The following is a 6592-nucleotide window of genomic DNA, read 5'->3' on the forward strand; positions in this document are numbered from 1 at the left end:
GAAGCAAATTTTGAGAAGTGGTGATAAAACTAAAAGAAAATGCTTTTGCAGCCTAAAAAACTCTTATAAGTTGCTGTAGATGACAGAAAAGTTGTAGAGTTGCATACATGTATATGTATATATGTATATATACATGTATATATGTATACAAAAGAGTTGTATACATGTATAGACATTTACAGTAAGATAAAAGACATTTCCCATCAAAACTCAGAAGTGACAAAATTCAATGCTTATCTGCAACCAAATTTCGTTGCCAGTTTTCACTGCTGTGTTTTCTGTGCAATGACAATAAAAGGAAGTCTCAGTCTAAGTCTAAAATCTCATTTTCAAACAATCAACTTGTACTGAACAAGAGACTTTGGTCATACAGAGGTTCTTATTTTGGCTTCTCCCTTTAGGGGACGCCAGAGCAGACCATATGTCTCCATCTTGCCCTATCCATCATACAGAAGTTAAAAAAGGTTTTGTGACTCCAAGAGAACCTTATTTGAAAATAGAAAAATATTTTGCATTTGGGACAAACTGCTGTAGATTTAGTACAGTGAATGCTAAACATGTAGGTGAACAATAAGAGGCTGTGTGGCTTTTGTGCTATTAATGTAATATTGTTTGTGATGAATTATGTTATTGTTTACATTAATCATATGTGATGGGTGAATGGGTATATAAATATATGTATCCAAGTGTTGCAACAAAAATGTATGCAGGGTGACTATAGAATTGAACTAGTAGTGTTCTATTATTAGAGATGAGAGTCTTTAAGTTTTCAAAATCATTTTTTTAACAATAATTTCGAAAAGACACAAGGGAATCAATCTCAAAACACACAATCTAAAATGAGCACCTACCTGACTGCACTCAGGAGAGCATCCAGCTAAGCCACCCAGCCACCACCGACCATTGATCGGCCACACTGCAACAAGTGGAGACCACGTCACCAATGCGCATTTTTGCGCACGCAAAGGAGGAGATGAACAGACAAGGTGCATTACCTGTGTGACGTAAAGGTTACGATGGCAAACCAACAACACACAACCGTTCAGGCTGCGGCCACCACGTGAGGAGGGAAGCGGAAGGAGGGGGGGGCACAATGACCAACAGCGCACTACACCGCAGTCAGGTGCGCAAGGTGAGCAGGCGCATTGGCGCACCACAGCTGGGAGGGGAGGGGACCTCACGCCACATAATATTTCATGTAAAAAAATAACATTTACCGAGTCAAGAGCCTTTTGTGCGCACATGAAAGTTTAAGAGTGATCAATAAATAGCAGCCTTACTGGGCAACAGTGTCACATTTACTGCCCCCAGTAAATTCCAGGGATTTAGGTTTCCATACAAAGTTTTAGACACGAGGCAAGATGGCAGAGGTTTTCAAGTACAGGTGTTCCCATAAAAAAGATGACTATAATAATGAGGAGTATGAGGTAAGACCCTAAACAGGGGCAACAACAGCAAGTCACCGTTTGAACAAAGTGCCTTTCTGATGTCCTTGAGCAAAAATGACTGACTTTACATGTATTGTAAACGTAAGTCGGTCATGGAAACACCTGGAGGAATGAAATAGTTATAGTTTCACACAAGACTGCTTAATGACGATGAACTATTGTTCTACTTTGTTCTACGGTCTGCTGTTCCACTCTCTTCATTTATTGCTTTGCTAATTCCGTTTTCTGACACAATTCTGTACACTCTACTGCACCAGAGAGGATCTTCAGGTGTGTTTAGATTGCAATCCAATCACAGAGAATGCACAATGCCAGGTGTAAAGGGAGCCTATGTAATCATTACACCATCTCCCCAGGACCTCAGGTGGGGGCCGAATATCAGCTTCATCACCGAGGATATACTTGTTTTGGCAGCTAAGGAAGTTCAACTGAGATGGTGAGTCCTTCCTCACCACCTGGTTTATAGGACAAGTGCAGGCTGCAGTGTCTCATCTGTTCAGAACTGTACTGTATTTCCAGGACACTGAAGATTGCAGTTCAGCACATTTCCCTGATGTGGGACTAATAAAGGATTATGTTATCTTATCTTAAGACTGTGGCTGACCTCTCCCACCCTGGTTGCAGACTCTTTGACCCTATCCCCTCTGTCAGGAGACTGAGATCCGTCAGGACCAAAACTTCTTGCCACAAAAACTGTATCTTTCCTTCAGCCTCCTCAGTCAGGCCATGTTCCTCCTCTGACTGTTACCTCACTGACACTTTGCACTACCAATTTCAGATTGCACAATTTGAAGATTTTTGTTTTTCATATATTGTCATCACATTTGTCTTTTTGTAAATAATTACACTCTACTCTATTGTCTTATTTGCTGTAGTGTATGTTTTTGTACCACTGACCAGAACAAACTCGTCATATCATGTAAGCTTTACCTGGCAATAAACCCGATTCTGATCAAATCTACAGTGGTACAAGTCACAAAAAACATCTGTTTGGTTGACCACATGTTTATGCTAAATTAATCTACAAAGAGTGTAAAATGTCCCAGCCATCTGGTTCTCAAGCAGAATGAGAAAATCTACACAAATATTTGCAAATAGTATTTCTTACAGGCCTGCAGATGATTTCAATAAATGCTGATGCAGCCACACAATGAGCCTAGCTCCACTTGAAATTATACAGACTCTCTGGTTCTGTCCTGTCTGTATTTTAATGATCTGTGGAGGGACTGTGAGCCAAGAGTGTGACTGTGTTCACCTGTGCCAGCACACTTAGTCTGGCCCTCATTCAAACCAGCTTTGAGCAGAACCAGAAGTGGGCTCAGCCACCCTTAACCGAAAGTTCATTTTACTTATCTATCTATCTATCTATCTATCTATCTATCTATCTATCTATCTATCTATCTATCCAGCCACCCATCTCTCCACACTTCAACTCCTGTTCGCTCTTATATCTGGGTTGTATGAATTTGTTTGTATTTGTTTGAGTGCATCAAGTGTCTACCTGCACGAATATGTGTGTGGATAAAAAGTTTGCTGCATCTCAGCGATGTATGTGTACAGAGTTTAGAGTCCGAGAGCCTGGCGTTTGTTATTCTCTCTGCAGTCACGCTGTCTTTCATCAGGACCCGTCCTGCAGCCCACAGACTCTCAGTATACAATTTCATAGTCCTGGGCCCCAGTCTGCTGGAGCACGTGGGTGGATGATTTCTAACACATGGGAACCTTGGGAGCCCACGCACTGCTGGAACAATAGAGGACCTGTCAGGATGAGGGCACTGGAAGAGGACGAGACTGCAGTCGGTGATGATGTCAGAATCATTCACACCCACCCACACTTCCTCCGCCCTTTTTGGCTCTTGGTCACAGGAACGCATGCACGCATAGGAGCTTTCGCAAGTGCAAAAACAATGATCATGATAGCACATACAAAATCTCCACTGGATAGAGCTCGTCCAGCATGAATACACAAACAAAATGATCCATGCATCATTACTCTTGATTGAAGGAAAATGTCAAGCTTATTTGGAACATGTGTCCTATTCTGTCAGCACAGCATGGAAATATTTAAACATCCATGGATGGATGAGCAGTTGATGCACTCACCAGCCAATTTATTAGGTACACCTGTTCAACTGCCTGTGAATACAAATGGCAATGCTGAAGTTCAAATTAACAAGAATGAGGAAGAAATTGGATTTAAATGACTTTGAACGTGGCTGATTTTCATGCACATTCACCCCTGGAGTTTACAGATAATGGTCTGGAAAAAAAGAAAATACCCAGTTAGTGTTAGTTAGTTTGTGTTAGTTCTGGGTGAAAATGCTTTCAACATAGTTCAACATGATAGAAAGGCAATAGTAGCTCATTAAAGGTTTGCAAAAGGACAACATGTCGAACTCTGGAGCAGATGGGCTAAAGCAGCAGTAAAACTCACATGGCACTTATTATGTACACATAATAGACCAGAAGGAGTCAGGTTGTCCTAATGACTTTAATGCCCTGAAGTTTAAATGTCTAACCATGGTGTGAATCAGTGTTGTTTGATTTACATACAAAACAATAATAAAAAAAAAAAGTAGACTAGATTGTGTTTTCTAGATTGAATGAGCCTTGCAGGATGATTTGGGTATTGTGCCCAAGTGTATGCACTCATACACTTTGTGTGTGCACCCTATATGTACAAAATCCCACTTAAATCCCCAAGGATTAGGCTTCTCAGAGCAGCTCCAGCTGCAGACCTCTTGCACGCCCAGTGGATACCAATCTGACTACTCGTGTCACCTCCGCCTGTCTGAAAGTGAGAACCAGCACTCCAGCACCATATGGGCCGTAGACACTCTGCACGTTACCAGGGTGGCAAAATGAACTCCTATAGAGTCGGTTCAGGTTTTGTCCTGAACATCGTTTGTTAAAGGTTGCTGGGCTAAATGTCTTTGTGTTTGTTGGACATGGGGCAAGATGAAAACCAGTTTCCGTGTACTTCTCAGGTTACCTTCTGTATCATTCCTCACGTCTTGAACAGAAACCAAAGCACAGACATTGGCTCAGCTTCTCTTTATTGTCTGGATGCAGATTCAGTAGCAACAGCAGAATCTATCCTGCTCATCTGCCAGCGATGGAAAAATAACAGGCAATACAATATGGTGTGGGGGGGGTAGATTAGGTAATGAGTGGAGCTGCTGACTGTTTGGAGGTTTTGGATTGAGGCAGAGGGAAAACAGGACAGTTCCCAGTGGTCGGCAAGAGTCTGGCGAGGCTGCAGCACACGCCAAGCACCGCTAGTGAGGAAAGCAATCCATCACTGGAGGTCCACAGATAGAGGAGAACGGGAATACAACACTGGGCCAAACCACAACAATATGTGTGGGTGGCCATTGTTCACTGGTCAGGGTCATTGTGTTTTCGCTGGTAGTCTCCACACCCTCTGGATTCAGTGAGAGTCAAAACTTTCAGAGACTCTCAAGAGGGGGGCAGCAAGGTGGATCTGTGGGAATGTACAGCATGGAGATCTTTCCATTCACTCACTCACTCACTCACACACACACATACATTCAAATATGTCAAACAAATGGAATGTCCTCTTTGACAACAATCGGAAAAAAATGCTGCAGGAGCGGTTGAAAATTCTCCTTGTCAAAGTAAGAAACTAGAGAAATCATTCTATAGTGTCAATACACTTCAGTGTGAGCTTCTGTATGGAAGTAGCTTACTTTATTGGTGGTTTTCCCTCATCTCTGTCAACAGATTTTAAAACAGACTTGCTCTATGTGGAGAACCATTATTCTCATTGCAAGCACTTAAAATTAGGCGTTCCTCATGGAAGCGTGATGTTGTTGGGGCTCCTCTTATGTTAATATACTTACTTACTTAATTTCCTTTTTTGAATAACTTTCAGCTGCAGCTTCGCAAGTTCCATATTTATTTAAGATTCAAGAAACTGGATCAATCAGTTAAGGCCAGAGAAGACATCACGTGACACTCGTCTTGGTAAACTGACAGGTTGTTTTGACGGCTACAGCAGGCTATCTGGATTTAAACTAAACAACCCCGGGATTACTTCTGTGTTTGTTTGACTGTTTACACTGGGCCAGGTTTTCTCCCTCCCCACTGGCAGCAACACGAGCCATTACTGCGGACCATCTGTGGACACGGGTAAGTGTTGACCTACGGCTCTCCAAACACCATTCAGCTACATCCAGAGGGAATCGGTCAGGCCAGCACAAACACAAATACTGTCAACAAGGAAATATGATGCCTGTGTGTGCTGTTTAGACACAAGAACCACGTAGGGTTGTGGTCCAACAAGCGATTTTTAAAAAAGCGATGCATAATTATTGTACTGCTGTTATGCAAAAGGGTGGAGTTGGAATTTGCCTAAAAACCTAACTATGAACACACAAGAAAATAACTAAAATGTACATTTTATGAGACAGTGAGTGAAATAATCATCTCGTCTCGGGAGAACAAGCTGTTATTTATGGCAGTCACATTTCTGGCTGACATGGGGCTTTCAGTATGGCGTTTGCATGTTCTCCCTGTGCGTGCGTTGGTTTCCTCCTTCAGTCCAAAAACACACAGAGATTAATTGGACACTCTAAATTGCCCGTAGGTGTGAATGTGTGAGTGAATGGTTGTGTGCGCTCACTCTGCAATGGACTGGCGAACTGTCCGGGGTGTACTCTGACTTTCAGCTAAAGCGTGCATTACTTTCTTCATTCTGCAAACATTTCAAAAATGACTGTTCTCAGCTTCACTTGGTGTCAACACACATCCCAGCGAGTATTCTCAAATGGACAATAAGTGAGTGTTCAGACTGAAAACAGCACTTGATTGAAAAACAATGCAAGGGGCTGGTTTGAGTCAGGAAATGTTTAATATGCTGGTGAGACAGTAAAATATAATCCAGGAAGTGAAGGAATTGCTTTATTAGTGCAGTGAATGATGGTATTACCACAAAGTGAAATGATCACTACAGCAATCCTTTTCATATGGTAACATAGCGAGGCAGCTGGATTTCTCCCTTTCTAGTCCTCAATTTTTTGTGGTCAAACCAAAGTGCTTCAGACCAATTATGTACTACATGGGAGGAACCATTGGTAGCAACAGGCCTGACTTAGGTGTGATGACAATGAGAAGGGCTTGGT

This window comes from Solea senegalensis, linkage group LG18, assembly GCF_019176455.1.
Source record: "Solea senegalensis isolate Sse05_10M linkage group LG18, IFAPA_SoseM_1, whole genome shotgun sequence".
NCBI lineage: Eukaryota > Metazoa > Chordata > Actinopteri > Pleuronectiformes > Soleidae > Solea > Solea senegalensis.